The 19295-nt window shown below is 43.1% G+C and overlaps 1 protein-coding gene and 1 long non-coding RNA gene across 7 annotated transcripts in view; one reads left to right on the forward strand and one right to left on the reverse strand.

Annotated features, from left to right (window-relative positions):
* The window catches only part of AUTS2 (activator of transcription and developmental regulator AUTS2), a 685027-nt gene that overhangs the window by 209267 nt on the left and 456465 nt on the right, over nt 1-19295 (reverse strand). The gene's annotated exons all lie outside the window — the stretch shown is intronic.
* Nucleotides 807-19196, forward strand: LOC307204365. 2 transcript variants are annotated; one of them, XR_013833641.1, is made up of 3 exons: nt 807-1846; nt 4084-4204; nt 19115-19196. It is a non-coding gene; the product is annotated as an uncharacterized lncRNA (long non-coding RNA). The 2 variants fall into 2 exon arrangements; XR_013833642.1 differs by lacking the exon at nt 807-1846 and adding an exon at nt 3147-3861.

The raw sequence follows: 19295 nt of genomic DNA on the forward strand, positions 1-19295 counted from the left end.
TTCTGCAAATGTGACAGCAAGGTCGTTTCAATAAAAAGGCTGGAAGGAGCCCATTTGTAAGTGCATAATAACATCCCGTACAATAGCTGCAGTGAAATGCACAAGGTTGTTTTTTTTTTTCTACATAAAAAAAAAAAAAATCACCTAAGCGTTTGGTAGAACTAATATATACAAAACATGAACTTATAAGAGTTTTCTGTGGTGGTTTATGAATAGAGCTGTCATAGAAGGACTATAAAAACACACACACATACACACACCAATTTTAAAAGACCTATTCAGTAGCAATGGAACATATTGGGTACAAAAGCTGGCGTTTTCATGGCTGCTCTATCAGCTGGGAGGTACAGAGAGTAGAAGGCTTACATTAAGGGTGGATTCGGATGTGGGGGGGGTATTGTGTTCGCTTTCCTGGTTTTAACACTGGCCCTGTTTTTAACGTTCATTCTGCAACGCATTACCTGTTGCATTATGGAACTCTGGCTGTTTGATTGATTAAATTGTAGGAAAGAACTGCAAGGCTGTACATTGTAACCATCAACTGCCCTGGAAAGAAATGGGACATCTTCTCTTGCAAGAACAATTTTGCATGATTTGGGGCTGAATATTTTTTCTAGGGGTGGGGCATGGCACTGAAAAACATGTGTTTTGGGGCACCGTGCAAGATCACTGCCCCTCCAAAAAAGCATTTTTTTCCAGGGTATTGATCTTGTGTGGCACCCCAAGACACATATTTTGGGGCACCGTGCCTAGAAAAAAGCATTTTGGGGGGGGCACAATATCACACAGGTGTGGACCCAGAAAATGGCACCCTGGATTTGGGCCATGTCGTGTTGGAAGGTATGGTATACCACCCCAAAGTTCATCCCTTCCCATGAGTTTCTGAGTTAATGGGGTTGCCAGTGGATTTGGTTTTTTTCCTGAATACAATTAACATGGAACTGCACACAAAAATTCTGCAAGTTTCCCTTGATTTCCAAAAGTGATTTTGTGTTGTGTGAAATAAATAAATAAAAAGGGTCCTTCTAGTTCAACATCTTGTTCTCACAGTGGCCAACCAGATGCCTGTGGGAAACCAGGGAGGATAACATGAGCTCAAGAGCCCTATCCCCTCCCATGGCTTCCAGCAACTGGAATTCAGAACATTGTTGCCTCCAACTGTGGAAGTAGACCATAGCCATCATGGCTGGTAGCCATTGATAGCCGTATTCTCCATGAATTTGTTCAGTCCTCCTCTAAAGCCATCCAAGTTGGTGGCTGTGGCGTTCGTATGGAGCCCCCAGCCATCTCATGGACTATTGACCCATACGCCACAAATGCGCTGCCACCAACTAGGCCCTCCCCAGTAAATCACTTAGTCTCAGTCAGGTTCTTAAGTTAACAAAGAAGAGTGTGCAGTGGTACCTTGGGTTACATACGCTTCAGGTTACAGATTCCACTAACCCAGAAATAGTACCTGGGGTTAAGAACTTTGCTTCAGGTTGAGAACAGAAATCGTGTTCTGGCGGCACGGCAACAGCTGGAGGCCCCATTAGCTAAAGTGGTGCTTCAGGTTAAGAACAGTTTCAGGTTAAGAACGCACCTCCGGAACGAATTAAGTACTTAACCCGAGGTACCACTCTAGTTTATTGCAAACACAAATAAACTTTAACTGCATTCAAACGTTGTTACTCTTCTTGGTCTTATTTTATCCTGTGTCTAACTCTTCTACCTCCCCTCACACAAGAACCAATCGCACTGTCTCTTTATTTCCAACTGCCGGCCAACTGCTTTCCCAACTGCCTTTCCCAACCAACCAACTAAAACCAACCAACCCAAACCTCGGGCTAAGCCCTTTTATAAACATGTAGGCTCCGCCTCTGGCTTTTCTATTGGTCTACCTATTAACTCTTTCTCTCCCTCTGTACAGACATTTTCAAAAGAATGGGCAAACACCACAGTGGCCATCACTGCCTCCCTTTTTTCTGCCCTGAATCTTCCAACGTTCAGCTTCACTGGTTGCCCACAAGTTGCAGTGTTATGACAGAGGGAGAAAAACCTGTCTCTATCCACTTTCTCTATACCACACATAAATTTATGCACTTACATCACTTTGCCTCTTATGACATGTTGTGGTGAAACAAAACAGTGAATGTCAAATGTGCTGTTCCCCCATGAAAACAGCAGGAAATATTTGTATGTCTGTTCCAAATTTTGTCTCATCATTTTCTAGGCTAACAGGGTTGCAAACTGATTTTTTCCTGAAAGCAATTAACACAGAGATGAGTGCAAAACTTCCATCAGATTTTGCTAGATTTCCAGAAATAGCTTTGGTGCCGTGTGAAAGATCACCTAAGATGCAAAAATTATCAGATAAGGAAACACTGGGAAATGAAATAAAGTGCTGTCTGAATTCAACCCATGACAGGGATTCTCAAATATTTTGAAACCAGGCTTAAGCAATGTCCTGATAATCTTAAATTTGCAGAGGAAAATATCCTTTTGAATCATATACGCAATGCATTGAATCCAACAAAGGGACATTATGAATGGACTCTCTGCGTCTTTACTACAAGAAAAAGACTGGTATTGATGAACTGGAAAAATAAAAATGCAGCTCCCTTCCATGATTGAATTGAAAATATGTACAAACTCAATGCACATGAACAAGTTGCATACAAACATAGACTTGCCGTGGACAAACAATATTTGGAATTGATTTTCTTTCTCTTTTTTAAATACTATATTAGGTTAAGGCCTGGTTAACTACAATAACAACTTTTTGTAATGTATACAAGTTGTTGTGGTTGTTGTTCTGTTTTGTTTTCTACATGGGTGCTATTTCTTTTTCTTCTTTTTTCACTTTTTCTTACTCTGTGCACTTCTAATTATGTACTTTTTATCTTTTAATAAATATAAAATAATAATAAAAAGAAACCAGGAGTAGGCAAGTAGTGAAGGCAAGGCACAGTGATATTGACCTAACAGAATTTGACAGCAGGGTCAAAGCAACTGCTTATATATATTTCTGAAGGCCTGGGCTACTCCCACTCCCACCATGATTGGCTGTCTAAACTTCCAAGCTGCAAATCATGACTTAGAGTTCAAGGGCCAATGGCAGAGGCCCAAATCCTGAAATCTTCTATGATTGGATATCATATATCGAATCAGAACACAGGGGCTCAGAATCCTTAGTCCAGACTCAAGCTCAGGCAAACACAGACCACTGAATACATAGGAAGATTATTATTTTTTTGAGATCCGAGTCCCCAGGCACTTCTAGTGTTGCCAGGAGAGGTATTCTTTTTTACCCCTTCCTATCTGATCTTTTTACTCATAGCTGCCAGAAGAACCTTAGGCTCTGCAGTTTGTGAAGGGTGCTGAGAGTTGTTAGGAGACCCCTATCTCTCTCACAGAGCTACAGTCACCACAGTGGTTTAACAGTCTATCCCTCTTCCCAGGGAACTCTGGGAATTGTAGTTCTCAGAGAGGAATAACAACTATCAGCACCCTTAACAAATTACATTCCCCACAATTCTTTTGGGTAAGCCATGACTGTTTAAAGTGGTTTCATAGTCCTTTAAGTCTATGGTGTGGACATGGCCTGACATAATATAAGCAAACCTCCATGTCCTCCCTTTCACATCAAGCAAACAAATTGTATATTTCCTGCTCCAATTTCATTTGAGGACATTTTTATCTTCCTTTTTCCTCACAAGGAAGCAACCCTGAGCCATCTCCAGCAGCAGAAAAATTCAAAATTTGCAGGGTTTCTTTTTCTCACACAGAAGTAGTTCAACTGAAATTCTTTTTTTTCTTTTTTTTTTGGAAGAGCATCATTTTTGTGCTATAGAAGATGGAGTGACAGACACAGAGAGAACGGTAGGCCCCTCTCCCCAATACAAAGCCATACTTCCAGCTCTGCTCAGTTTGGCAGAAGGCTAGAAAGCCTTAATGAGAAACTTTGATTCCTGAAAGCATAATAGGCATGGGGACTCAGAGCACACAGAGAAAAGATTGTATTTCTCTGCTAACGAGAGACAGGGGTCATGAGTTAAGGTGTTTTTGGTTTGAGTTTGGGTTTCTTTCTTTCTCTTTTTTTAGAATTGAAGCTTGGAAGAGACTATCGTTTCTTTTTGCAAAAAAAAAGTCCTCAAAAACATACAATGAAGAATCTCTTCTTGGCACACTGCTTGGATTGACTCAATGATGAAGTTTCAAGAAGGTATATATATTTGTCAACTACATGGTAATGTAGATCCTTTAGCAACACTGCTTAAAATTATTCTTGGGGTGCTACGTGAAAGCAGAACCTGTTGCTAGGGAAAGGTCACACTCCACAGGATGTCTTCCTAGCTTAGATCACATCTACCCCTTATTTTTAAAGCAGTCATGGGTCTCCTTTAATAACTCCAGCATACTGTCCAACTTTTTCATTTCAAGAACCAGGACATTCTTGGGCAAGCGCTTTTTGCAGGGTGAGAGGGCAGTGTGTGTGTGTGTGTGTGTGTGTGTGTGTGTGTGAGAGAGAGAGAGAGAGAGAGAGAGAGAGAGAGAGATTGCGGCACCCAGAATGACTGCCATGATCTTGCAAGAAAAGGAAAAAAATCAAGATGTCCCGTTTTTCCGGGGCACTTGGCAAGAATGCTCTGGGAGCTGCAGTTTGTCACAGGAGCTGAGAATTGTTGGAAGACTCCTCCCACAGTTCCCAGAGTTCCCAGAAACTGATAGTTAAACTGCTCTTGAGAATGGTAGCTTTGTGAGGGGAACAGACGGTCTTCCTAATAAACTGTCCTTTTTCAGGATTCTTCGAGGGAAGGCACAGCTATTTGAAGTAGTATAGTATCGCTTTAAATGTGTAGTGCAGATGTAGCCTCAGCATGGAGCCATTTAAATGAATCAACACAATTAACACAGGTGCAGTGATTTCAGTGGGACTGTCTAGATTAGAACCTCGTTGGACACAGCCCCTGGTAGTTCAAGGCCAATCTAAATGGGATGTTAACTGATTGAAGGCAAATAACATGCACATTTTTTTGTGGTGGAAATAGTGGTAAAAGAGACCAGCCTTGGAAGCAATGCAGGTGATGGTAGCAGGGCTGGGTTTAGGTTTGATGAGGCCTTAAGCTACTGAAGGTAATGGGGCCCTTTATATGTGCAGCTGTCCTTTGTCAACAACCAATTGTCACTGTTTTTTGTGTTGAATATATGCTACATGGTAATTTATGGACCTAATAGGTATCTAAAGCTGTTTGCACATGTTGCCATGCAGAATGTAGGCACCCTATATACAGAAATGAGCAAACCAATGATATTTTAGGGAGCAGGCTAGCAGGCAGGGCCCGTTACTTACATCTTAGAAGCCTACACTGTTGCAGTATGTAGGTTTTCTTTTATTTGTTTTTTATCTTACAATTTGGAAATGGACATCCAGGGTTTTTTTTCCTTTAAATTTTTTGGGGGCTCCCAAGAGAGTGGAGCCCTAAGCTATAGCTTGTTTAGCTTATACTTTAGCCAGCCCTAAGCTATAGCTTGTTTAGCTTATACTTTAGCCACCTCATGAGAAGAGAAGACTCCCTGGAAAATACCCTGATGTTGGGAAAGATTGAGGGCACAAGGAGAAGGGGAAGACAGATGATGAGATGGATGGACAGTGTTCTCTAAGCTACCAACATGAATCTGACCAAGCTGCGGGAGGCAGTGGAAGACAGGAGTGCTTGGTGTACTCTGGTCCATGGGGTCATGAAGAGTCGGTCATGACTAAACGACTAAACAACAACAAAGCTTATATGTAAATCCAGCACTGGATGGGAGACAGGAGTGCTCCCTTTTCTCCCTGACACAGTCCTGACAATCTCCTTTCAGAGACTGCCCTTTGCATTCCAAAGGAAATTCCCAGTGCTGCCAGCGAAGATTGTCCTAACTGGAGGCTAATGTTCCTAATTGCCATCTGGAAGTGGGGAATTTTTGTTGGTACCGTAGCAGGGAGAGTAAGAGCTAAAGTCCCCCCCTCCCCAATGTGAGAGTTGTGAGCTTGATCAAGTGTGTTATGGTAAATAGCAGCCTCGTGCAAATGAACGAGGAAAAATAAATAAATCAAGAATCATACAACTGGAACAGGTCACCCCGGAGTCATCTCTCCCAAATTGCTGCAATGCAGGAATCCTGCCCACAGATGCCTCTGGGTGGGTTCAAACCACCAACCACCGGATTAACAGCTAGATGTGCTGACCCATTGCACCAAGAAGGACAAGGCTACTAGTCGTGATGGCTACTAGTCGTGATGGCTATATTTCCTCCAGTATCAGAGGTAGTAAGCTTCTGAACACCAGTGCCTTCCTGTCTTGAGTGGCACACAGTTGATGCACCCAGGTCCTGCTTGCAGACTTCCAGCTGTGAGAACAGGGGGCTGGTCTAAATGGCCATTATGCCCCCCCCCAAGCAGGCATCATAACAAAGCTACTACTTCTGTGAATTTGTGGCTTTGAGTTCTTTTTCTCCATTAAAAAAAATAAAACAGACTTTAGGGGGAGTCATTCTTATTTCCATTTGCTTTAAGAAAAGTGGCTGGTTGGTGCCATTTACAATAAGTGGACGTTAATTAATGCTAAATTACAATGGAATTTCTGTTGAATTGGATATGACATCTACATTAATAGCCAGCCAGTTCATTCTGATTAATGTTATCACAGCCGTTAAGTGCTGGGATTTATAATCATTTGCCAAAGCTGCTAACTGAAAGCTCTTTAGTCAGTTTTTCCTTGAACAGAAACACGCATAAAATGTAATGAAAGTCTACCATTAATTTAAATAAGCATTTTGTTACATATAAATTGTGTGCATGAACACACACACACACACACACACACACACAAACCCAGAGAGTTTTCTGTTAAAAAAAAGTCTAGACTGACGTATTCCTGGAATGAAAATGGTGAATGGAAAGCTAAATAGGTCTGTGCTTGGGTTGCATATTGGACAAGAGGTCATTTGAAATATTAATGTTAAAAAGAAAGAAAGAAAACATTTGAAGGAATACAAGGCATTTGTTTGTATGCAGTTTTCACAAATGTGTGAACTTTCACACCCACTTTAGCCTAGCATTAAAATTTTTGTACACATTACTTGACTGGAGGACTGCATTGACAAAATTTCAGAGTAGTGCAGATTTTGAATAATGGCCGCATTTCTGTTCCTTTCGGGAAGTGTGAAATAGGTAGTCTCAATGTGAACTTAACTGAGTTTCTCTCCTAGCCCTAGACGCAAATGAAAGTTGAGGGCAATTTGTGTATGCTCTGTACAATATTTGGAATTGCAGGAAGGGAAACAGATACTATAGGGAACTCTTAATGTACTCCTTTCCAAATCAGAAACAGGACTGGCTGATTTAGAGATCCTAACCGAGGACAGAGATTCAGATTTGCCCATTGATCTGACCTGGCATTGACACCCCCTATTCCATCTGCCCTTCCCTTAGATTCTCTCTTCTATATGTTCCCATTATTCTGTTTTCTGGGACCCAGCTTCTCAGAAATCCCCTTTTGAAAAGGCCTCAAATTCTAGCTGGCAAGGTTAAGTGGTACCTACCGTGATGCTGCCCCAAATCCCCAGCTGATGATCGAACTGCTACATATGTCACGGATACACGATATCCTCCCAGCACCTGAAACTGGTTTGCAGCTACGAAACAGAGTCACAACTATGCATTAACCACAGAGCTATCCAGCTTCCCTGCCTGCAGGAGAACTGACAGAATGGATAAGTCGCAGGATAAAATCACTTATCAATGAATCTAATGCAACTGGATTCTAAAAATGATACCTTAGAAAAAGAACACCATCTCTATGTGGCCCAATTGCTCCAAGTACTGTAATAAGCCAAACCAATTAGGCTGCTGCTGTTATGGAAGAGCAACTTCCTTGAATGTGGTCCACAAGGCCTAATTCACAAAACCTCTTTGTTTTATGTGCATCCTCATCAACATCAAAAGATACAGGCCACAGCAGACATTGAGGCCTGGAAGCCATGCACCTGGAACCACATAAACTAAGAAAAGATGCCATCAAAATCCAGACCCTCCAAGTGTCTCTATTTTCCAGCAACGTCCCTGATTTAGAGAAGCTGTCCCGGTTTCTGATTTGATCCCAAAATGTCCTGCTTTTCCTTAGGTTGTCCCTATTTTCATTGGAGAAATATTGGAAGGTTTGGAATTATCCGATCTCCTGAGCCATCTGAAGGCAATCCTGTATAGGGAAGTTTTTTCAATGGGTAATGTTTTATTATGTTTTATATATATGTTGGAAGCTGCCCAGAGTGGCTGGGGCAACCCAGACAGATGTGTGGGGTATAAATAGCAAAATTATCATTATGGAATGGGACGTCCCTGATTTCATTGGAGAAATGTTAAAGGGTATGTAAATCTAGGGATGCAGCAAACCTTCTGTGATCTTCAATTTCTAGAAATGAAATTGCAGTTGTAAATTGCAAGTATGGTGAAAGGTTTTTGGACAGGTAGCATGGCTCCAAAATAATGGAGAAAGATTGATGGCTGGGCAGCCATGGCAGAGATACCATAGCTACATCCTGTCAGGGACTGGCAGGAGTTGGAGGATGAAGGGGTTGAGGAGAGAGGGGATGAGGCAGAGAGTGCAGCTGGAGATGTGCTGGAATGGGAGGGTGAGGAGAATGACTCAGGGGAAAGGACCAGTGACTTGTGGGGTTCAGTACCACCAATGGAGAGAAACCTTCCCCTGTCTGCAATTCCTTCACTGACACCAGCTGTATCTGAGAGGTTGCTCTCAGCAGAGACAGAAGTAGGGGATCAGGAGCTGGGTGCAGGTCAGCAGGTTATTGTATTTTAGTGTTCTGTTGGAAGCCGCCCAGAGTGGCTGGGGAAACCCAGCCAGATGGGCGGGGAATGAATGAATGAATGAATAATTATAGCAAGAGCTAGGGGAAAGGGTGCAGGTTCAGGAGTTGAGGGAAGAGCCCTCTATGGCTGCGGAATGTTGAATTTTTCAACTTTCAACTTCCAAAAATGAGGGGCACTAAAAAAACACATTGTAGCATAACCTGGGAATTCAAAAGGTATTTTGGTTAGATTAATATAATTTGGTTTTGCTTGGTAAGTAAAATGTGTGTAAAATTGCTCAGAAATCATTAAAAATGATTGCCAAGTACTTGCAGTTATATATATTATCATTACTTAGCATTACCTGACATTTTCAGAAGGTAAAATTAAAATTCATTGGTTTTCTAAAAGCAATTCATGTGCTTCTTCATCAAACATAGACCTACCAAGCTAAATGTTGCCCAATCACAAAACGTAATAGCAGGTTTGAATTCCTCATACCCCAAAACATATTTTTAAGACCTTTCACTGAAGAAACGTGAAAGAATTAAGTTTCACACACACCCCTAAAATGATGCACCCTACTCCAGGGGTCCCTGGATTCTTGGAACCTGTGGAGCACTTGGATTAGACTCTGCCTGAGACCTTGCTTCCTAGAGCCCCCTGAACCCTCCAGAAACTATCTCCATACCTGATGAGGAATTTGAGGAGGTACAGTTATAGCAGCCTCCTTTGAGGAGTCAACATCTACTCTAATGCGTCAGCAAAGTGGTTGGTTAGAGGGAATTCTCTGGTGCTCCAACTTTCCCTGCATGGCACAGATTATCAGCAGTGATAATCTTAGCAGTGATTTGCTTAGACAGCTAATTGGAGATGTGATTTGCCATTTATCACTTGAACAATAAACAATAAAAATCCTGCCATATGTCTTTCTATGTCCTGGTGGTAGCTGAGACATCCTACATTGAAGATCATGCATTGAGCAGAAAGCTGGACCAGGTGGCCTCCAATGTCTTCTCCAATTTCTCCAACCATCAGCTGCTTCTGATGTCTTGCAACTTTCCGCCCAGGTTTTCCCTGAGCCATAAGACTGAATTCTGCTTTTATTTGTTTGAATTCTTGTTTTCATGTGATTCCACACTACAGTTCTAGGGGTTTTATGCTGTATTTTTGTTTTCATCATTTAATCGTGTTTATGTTGTATACTGCTTAGAGACTTTCCAAATATTGAGTTGTTTATGAATGCTGTTGAACAAGAGCAAAGAATCTCAGTAACCTGAACATTTTGGCCAGGTTCTTAGACAGTCTCTGCAGTCTCCCCAAACCCTCAATTCTTTCCCATGCTAAGAAAAACAAAACCAAAGTTCTGATTATCTTCAACCTTTTTTTCCTTCTGAATTGTTCTAAGTGCACATAACTGTGCTTAATCACAGAGTCAAATATTTCTGATCTGCAGTGAGGGAGAGAAACCTTACTATTTAGATTATCACCAAACTGTAGGAATCCTTATTTAACCAGGGCTAAGGAAGTCCTTTTCAGCCTGAGCTTACAGAGGCAGCTGGAGGGTGGGATGGAAGCCATGGGTAGACTCTTGGAATGACTGAAGCATGGTGAGTAAATATGCCTGGGGACAGTGGCATAGCAGGAGTTGCCAGTGCCCAGGGCCACGTGGAGGGGTGGGGTGGGGAGGAAACGGACAGAGTACGTATGTGCGTTTAACTGCCTAACAGTGCCTGCGTCACCCAGGAGATCACAGTTGCATAGATAAGAACAGAAAAGTCATTCCATTGTCTGTAGAGGTCACTTCCTGGTTCGCATTCGTGAAGCCAATTTCAATAGAGCCCAGTGACAGAAGTGGCTGGGTGCTCTCTGCACTATGCCGCTGCCTGGGAAAATGTGTGCACATTCAGTAGAATATTTGTAGGGGGGCTGTCATATATAGGACCCCTTAAGACTTTTAAGGATTAGTCACTCCAACTGTATAAGAAGGACAGGGAGGATGTCTTGAGGATAGCATTGAAAAGAAGTAAAACAAGTTAGAAAACCAAAAGGGATCATACTTCTCTACTGAAACAGAATCATTACTGGTAGTTGAAACAGGCCCCAAAATTAATTCAGTCCTGGAGATGTACTTTCACTTCCCATGCCCCAAAAGTCCAATATGGCGTACCTTGGAAGTCAAATGGAATCCATTCTGGAAATTTATCCGACTTCCGAAAAATTCGGAAACCAAGGCGCACCTTCCGATTGGTCCCTGATTGCACAGGCGCACCATAAACAATAGCGGAAGCCATACTGGACATTCAGCTTCCCCCAAAAAAGTTCGAAAACCAGAACACTCACTTCCGGTTTTTGATCATTCAGGAGCTGAAACGTCCGACTCCCAAGGTATTCTGGAGCCAAGGTACCTCTGTTGTTGTACATTTCGGTTCTCAAATGCCAAAAACCCAGAAGTAACTGCTTCTGTTTTCAAACATTTTTCGGAACCCAAATGTGGATTACATTCGAGAAATGAGGTACAAAAATTTAAAATTCGGCTTTGTAATTCGGAATTTATGTGATGTGATTTAATTTGATTTGATTGGCCGGTTAATAAAAAAATATTTTTTTAAAAAAGAGAAATGAGGTACCACTCTACTGAGATGGAGAATGAAATGAAGGAGGTATCCAAAGCAGGATGTGTCGTAGTGATTTGTGACTTCATTTACCATCAAGCGGAATGGCTACATGTATGTTGTATCATGGATCACTGCCTTGCCATGGCGAAGGGGTTTGAATAACTCAGAGAAGCTATGAGCTATGCCGTGCAGGGCCACCCAAGATGGACAGGTCATAGTGGAGAGTTTTGACCAAACATGATCCACCTGGAGCAGGAACCGGCAAGCCACTCCAGTATCCCTGCCAAGAAAACTCCATGGACAAAGACAATGTTTTCCCAGTAGTGATGTGTTTTCCCAGTAGTGATGTATGGAAGTGAGAGCTGGACCATAAAGAAAGCTGATCGCCAAAGAATCAATGCTTTTGAATTCTGGTGCTGGAGGAGACTCTTGAGAGTCCCATGGACTGCAAGAAGATCAAACACATCCATTCTTAAGGAAATCAGCCCTGAGTGCTCACTGGTAGGACAGATTGTGAAGCTGAGGCTCCAATACTTTGGCCACCACATGAGAAGAGAAGACTCCCTGGAAAAGACCCTGATGCTGGGAAAGATGGAGGGCACAAGGAGAAGGGGACGACAGAGGACAAGATGGTTGGACAATGTTCTCGAAGCTACCAGCATGAGTTTGACGAAACTGCGGGAGACAGTGGAAGACAGGAGTGCCTGGCGTAATCTGGTCCATGGGGTCACGAAGAGTCGGACACAACTAAATGACTAAACAATAACAACAAGTGTTCCAGTCAATCTAAATGGAGGAAGTGTAGAACTAGGCAGTAGCAGTGCCTAGGATAACAATTCAGGATAACAATTCAGAGAGGCCAGAGAACTGCATGCTGAAACAGAAGCAGAGGTTGGTGGCCATCTGTCAGTGATTATTTAGCAGGGGTTCCTGCTTTGCAGGGGGTTGGACTAGGTGACCCTTGCGGTACCTTCGAACTCTACCATCCTATGATTGCCTGCAGAGGTGAATGGAGTGTGCATTCATTGCTTGCCATGATCAGCACCTTAAAAGGGAGACTTGAAAGCCGACAGGTGGAGAGATAGTCTGCCCGGGCATGGATGCCCCTTCTACCACATGCTGCTCTCATAGTAAGGGCTTGCTTTGATTTGCCTTGCCTTGTATTCAGTCTCTGCCCAATAACTTGCCTTTCCTCACTTGGGAGGAGATCAGTGCTTGCATCCGAATGGATACAAGACGCTCCTGCCACGGCCTGCCTTCCATGACAGTTTAGCCTAACATCAGAGGAGGGCCTTGCCACCAAAGGGGTAAAAATCACAAGGAGAGGGGGGGGAAGGAGCAGAGCCTGTTTTTCCCGCTGACATTGAGTCTCCTTGGTGTGGGCAGTTAGGCCCTCGGAGGTATCCGTCAGCATGCCTGCCTGAAGCGCCGGCAGGAGTCGGGGAACTTGCTGGAGAAGCTAGTAAAATTTTAATGCACTCTGTAGTGCGGTCATGTCACACTCACTCATGGCAAATAATCCCCGATGCCTGCAGAGGTAAAATGGAGCTGTAATGTGCTTTCCTCCTAACCCGAGCTGACAGCAATGATGTACGACTACCATTAGCGGAAAATATCACTTCAACTAACCCATGATCCAGCGCCGCTAAGGGTCATATTATCCATGAGGAACAAATTACATTCCCAAAGTAAATACAAATTTTCGACACAAAATGGGACCAAAGAAAGAAAGAAAGAAAGAGAGAAAAAAGGGGGGAGGGAGGGAGGGAACAGTGTGTGCCTGCATTGTGGGGAGGGAAGGGAGAGTGGGGCTTGTGTTACTGATACCTATGACAATGAGTTGCTAAGGGGGAAATATGTCAGGAAACAGAATGTACCACCACCTCTGGAGAGAATGTGATGTGTATAAAAGCTACTGAGCAGGCGTTCAAGCCCGTGAGCCCCACATACCCCCTCTGTCTCTTTACCCCATCCTACATCAAGAGCAGAACCTAATAATAATAATGATGGTGATGATGATGATGATGATGATGATGATGATGATTTATTATTTGTACCCCGCCCATCTGGCTGGGTTTCCCCAGCCACTCTGGGCGGCTTCCACAAAGACCAAAAATACACTAAGATGTCACACATTAAAAACTTCCCTGAACAGGGCTGCCTTAAGATATCTTCTGAATGTCAGGTAGTTGTTTATCTCTTTGACATCTGATGGGAGGGCGTTCCACAGGGTGGGTGCCACTACCGAGAAGGCCCTCTGCCTGGTTCCCTGTAGCTTTGCTTCTCGCAATGAAGGAACCGCCAGAAGGCCCTCGGCGCTGGACCTCAGCGTCCGGGCAGAACGATGGGGGTGGAGACACTCCTTCAGGTATACTGGACCGAGGCTGTTTAGCAACACTGCTATGCTGGCCTTGAATTTTATCCCCATCCTTGCACCAGTAGTCCTCTCCATACAGTTCTCCCAAATAAAGGCAAGAAACACCAGACAAGAGGCTGGACCACAGGGAGCCCTGGTGATGACCACTCAGGTGATGAGGGACCAACGGCAGAAAGTAGCCACAACACTTTGGCAGAACTGATGTTTTGCATGCAGGAGGTCCCAGGCTCCGTCCCCAACATCTCCAGGTAGGGCTGCAAGAGACCCCCTCACCATAATCCTGGAGAGAGGCACTGTTAGTCAGGGTAGGCAAGGCTGAGCTAGACGAATCAATGTAGTATACGGTACAGTAACTTCCTGTGTCCTCCCCACCACCTGTCCTCACATTATTTCTCAACATGGTTGGACATTGCATCTTGGGCAATCTGACATGGCAATAGCTCTGTGCACATAGCAAGTGGTACTCATGCCTGGGGGAGGAGTGAGAGGCGGTGAGCAACTGGTGGCAAAGAAGCCAGTCACAATGTCCAGGCTGGGCAGTGTCTCTGAAGGCAACACAGGTGGTCAGGATAGGGGTCAGGAGCCCAGGTGTACTGTTGGAAGGCTTGGCAATGGACCTTTCTGATCCCCTGGTCCCTCAGCCACAGTCTGCTCAGGCCAGCCTCTGGTACCTGCCCACGTCATGTTTTGAAGGACCCCCCTTTATTGTTAACAACTCCTGTCATTTTCTGATGCTACCCCAAACCCCCACCCCGAAGAAGGAAGATCTGAGAGATCGCCGCCCGTCTGAATGAAAGGAAACTCCGACTTGTCAGTTAAACAAAGGAATAACACACAGCCTCTCTTTATGGCGTGTACTTTACCTGTCATCCAACAGACCATTATCATGTCACGCCAGAGTGCTCTTTTCTCCAGGTCACTTTGTTTAAAATGACATGGATAATGCACATGTCAGCGAGCTGACAGTCTCGACCGTCCTTCAGAGATTCTTTAAAAAAAAAAAAAAAAGACAAATGCCTGTTCTTATCTGCAGGCCTTGCCTCGGTCTATCGTCTAAGTCAGGAAGAACATGATTTCTCCAGGGAGCACTTTTTTCATTTCCGATTTAAAGAAATCAAATAAGCGCCATTCGTCTTCATCTGAATATGCTTGACCCATTCAGATGATGATGTGTCACTTCGCTCTCTCTCTCAAAGGCAACGTACGCTGAATTCACAATGAATATACCAAGTCCCATATGCCTGCAACGGGCAACCACAACAGACTATATCTGCCTATATACAATACTTCTGCACCCACAACCTCCTTGGATAAGGGAGCTTGTTTTTTAAAAGATGTAGAATGACTTTGCAACCATTGAGTCAAAACCAGTATGCAGAACAAAATGAAATCATTTCCTCCCCCCAAACATCTCATTGTCTTACAGTGAAAAATGTGTCAGCAATGTGGCTGAGTTCTGGATTGGGGAGGGTGCATTCGCAAAAATTAAGCCCCAATCCTGTTCAGAAACAACAAGCATTTTCTTATGGTCTGAGCCAAAACCCCTCTGAATTCTCTCTTGACTTTAGAAATTATTTTTATTCATCGGATTTGTTAGTCACTGTTTACCATTGAAACAAACCAACATTTTCATACAAACACCTGCAATTCATAAACACACCCTTTAAAAGGGGGGGGGAGCAGCAGAAAGCTTTGGCAACACACTAGCAACAGAACAAAATCAGTTCAGTCCAACGAAAGCCTAGGAGAAAAGGTAAATCTCAACAAATAATGAAATGACAAGCAAAAAAAGAAATCAATGAAGGTGCAAGGTGGGACTTACTGGAGAGAGCATGCTACAGACCCACAACTGAAAAGGTTCTTGTCATCAGGGACAGCAATCTCAAATGAACCAGGGGGCAAAAGTCAAACCGAAAGTCAGTCTGAAAGAGCAAGTCAGTCTAAAGGCCAAGCTCAGGAGCTGAGACAAGGTCATAGCTTAGAATTAGTAAGCCTTGTACCTTCATGTTCTGATATAATTCCTGATCTACGTCAGTGGCAGACCTTGGGGTCTCAAATTTTAGCTGTGTGCTGTGTGACACTAAAATTCAGCACACCTCCACCTCGCCTTCCATTCTACATCATAGTTGTGGTGCCCCTTGCAGCACACCCCCAGCTCCATGCCCAGTGTGGCCCAGTGCATGTGGAGATAGGCTCTGGCAGTCTGAGGGGTCAAGACCAATAATGGGCCCAATGGTCAAGAAGGTGGTTTCTGCATGTGCTGTAGAGGGAAGTGAGGGGCAGATGGGGCTTGTCAACCTGGGAAGGGAGCCCATCTAGGAGAAGGAAAACTCTTATCCTAAACCTCCACTGCTCTGCAGGACATCAACTCTACACAAATCCATAGTGGAGTCCCTAAGACAGTTGGATGGTGCCTTGAATGCCTTCTTCAAGCAAGACCTGCAACCAAGCTGGTATCAAATATATTGCTCTGCTTTCCTTTGGACCACACCAATGAGACCAAGAGTGGGGTTATTTCGTCTGGGTAGTCCTTCATACCCATTACCCAGGCTTGCACCCTGGGGAGGTCACTTCGGTGCTAACACGACAGCTTGACTTCACCCCCAGGCACACAATCCATTGTTTCTTGAGACAAGATGGATGCCAAAAATACTGTATTTTTTAATTCCTGAAAGGTCCTTCGAGACCTAGATGGTGAAAAGTGGGAGAGTTATATATTATACTTTGTATTTTTCTCCACTATCTTCCCTCCCCAAATCCAATTGTCTTAAATTATTGTAGCTGGGATAATAGTCTACATGCAAGATCAGATCACCATGGTGGTTATAATAATGTTGCAGTCTGGAAGGTCCTTAAAACAGACACAAAAACAAACAGTATGGAGCAGTTATTGAACAAAAGCCATTGTGGTATAATTTGATCATGAGTGACTTAAAAGTTCAATGAACCAACAGCAGAATCCTGATGAGTAAAAAGTGGAATAACAAGAATTTATTGGTAAGAACGGTGGATACAAACCATAGATAACCTAACAAAAATGCATCACTTTCCATCCCAAGCTGATCAGATACAGTTGCTTTCATTGAAGAAATCATTATACCAACATATATTGCCATTGAAGTTATCGTGTGTGTGTGTTGTTAACTTATATTTCAATAATGCAACAGGTTTGAGAGAACATCTTCCATTCTTTATGACGATTTACACCACCCCAAAACCATTAGGACTGGTAGAGGAGGTTGTTGTTGTATTCATATTTCACCTACCTAAATAGTTCATAGGTAGTCATTGATCAGCCCCTGATGACCAATGGTTTCACAAATGACATCTGATTATGAAATGTTCTCACACAGTGTATCATTCCTATTGCATGCAATCAATATATCTCAAGATGCAATATATCCCCATGTATTTTTAAAAATTAAATATGCTAGTAGGAAGACTTCCTGTCCTTTTGTTCAGATATCAACATTCAATAACTAGCTACAAAATATTGTTGAAAGGGCAGGTGTCAATCTTTCAAACAACAGTAATAAAAATTAGTACAGTTGGAACTGTGGAACACATTCAGTAGTTGACCATAGCTACGTTTTTCTTAGATGTTATTTTAGGATTAGGTAAAACAAAAAATATATGTCAGGATGGCATGAGCATAAAGTGAAATGAAATTAAACTACTAGGAAATTATCTTAATTTCTCTTATGATATGATCATTTAAAGACAGACAGACAGACATCTTCCGAATCATCGTAGAGATTAAAAGTTACAGCTTTTGCAAGAACAGCTATGATACTTGGATCTGAACTTGAATGATCTCCCCCCCCCCAAAAAAAAAAACACCCCATAATATTTTGCCATTGGTTCATAACTGCATGTTGGATCTACTTTCACTTAGTGCCTTGGAATGAACTGTTTTGGTTCAACAAAGTTAACTGAATTAGTTCAAAAATCTCTCAAATGTTCCTGTCATGTAAACTAAAAGAAGTTCATTTCGGGGGCAGAATCTTGAATAATTTCTAGTTCACCTTGAAGTTCACTCTCTTACATGTGCCTTTTCCTCTTCAAACACTTTGGGAATTTGTGCTTAAAATCATAATTGTTGGGGGGAAATAAATTCAGCAATTTATTGTCCACTCTTCTCTCTCTGTGTGTGTTTTACTGTTTTCTGAGTCTTCTTAAGTATATTTTATACTTCAGAACGGCAAAAGGCAGCATTCTAAATGCTGCCAGAATTTTCTGAGGATCATTTTGATGAACTTGGATTGAACTGTGAAGAATTACAGTGGTGCCTCGCAAGACGAAAAGAATCCGTTCCGCAAGTCTCTTCGTCTTGCGGTTTTTTCGTCTTGCGAAGCAAGCCCATTAGCGGCTTAGCGGTTTAGCGCTATTAGCGGTTTAGCGGTTTAGCGGATCAGCTGATAAGCGGCTTAGCGGCTTAGCAGATCAGCTGATAAGCGGCTTAGTGGCTTAGCGGATCAGCTGATAAGCGGCTTAGCAGATCAGCTGTTAAGCGGCTTAGCGGATCAGCTGATAAGCGGCTTAGCAGCTTAGCGGATCAGCTGATAAGCGGCTTAGCAGCTTAGCGGATCAGCTGATAAGCGGCTTAGCAGCTTAGCGGATCAGCTGATAAGCGGCTTAGTGGCTTAGAAAAAGGGGGGGGGAGGGAAAAAACCCCGCAGGAACTCGCAAGACATTTTCATCTTGCGAAGGAAGCCCATAGGAAATTCGTTTTGCGAAGCACCTCCAAAATGGAAAACCCTTTCGTCTAGCGGGTTTTCCGTCTTGCGAGGCATTCGTCTTGCGGGGCACCACTGTAGTTTATTTTGTAAAGGGATGAACATGACCTGGAATTAGTTCCCTTTTGGACAGGCTGAACTTAAAGTAGAACTAGTTCCCTTTTAAAATGAACTTGTCAGGCTCTGTTATCATCACCTCCTAAGATGCACACAGGGATCTTTCTCAAATAATGGTTGATAAATCTGTACAGACTCAGCAAAGAAGAAAGGATGTCTGACTCCAAAATTGTCAGAGGCCCTTGTAGGAAGAAGATTAAGGGTCCAGTAGGGTATGGCAGACTAGTGAATAATCTGCCTCTGTACCTTGACCAACCACAGGACATGACCCTTGGTGGAACATTTTTTAAAAAGGCATGATGGCTCGAGCACATCAAATAGAGGCTGCATTCAGACAATAATAATAATTTGAGGACAAGGGATTGATTGCATTTGTTTTCCTGCTTTTAATGCCAATGCTTCTGCCCTGATTTCTAATGTTCCTTTTACATTGCAGTACCTGTTGCATTATGGAACTGTGGCTTTATGAACACTATGCCACCACGGTGGGAAAGAACTGTATGCCAGGATACCGCCCCAATTTTTTGCCCTCTGAGTCATGGTCGTGAAAACCATGGGGTTTTTGGAAACCATGGGGGAAAGTACAGAGAAAAATTCCAAGGACTGTCTGGGTTTTC

Source organism: Podarcis cretensis (assembly GCF_951804945.1).
Source record: "Podarcis cretensis genome assembly, chromosome: 15".
Classification (NCBI taxonomy): domain Eukaryota; kingdom Metazoa; phylum Chordata; class Lepidosauria; order Squamata; family Lacertidae; genus Podarcis; species Podarcis cretensis.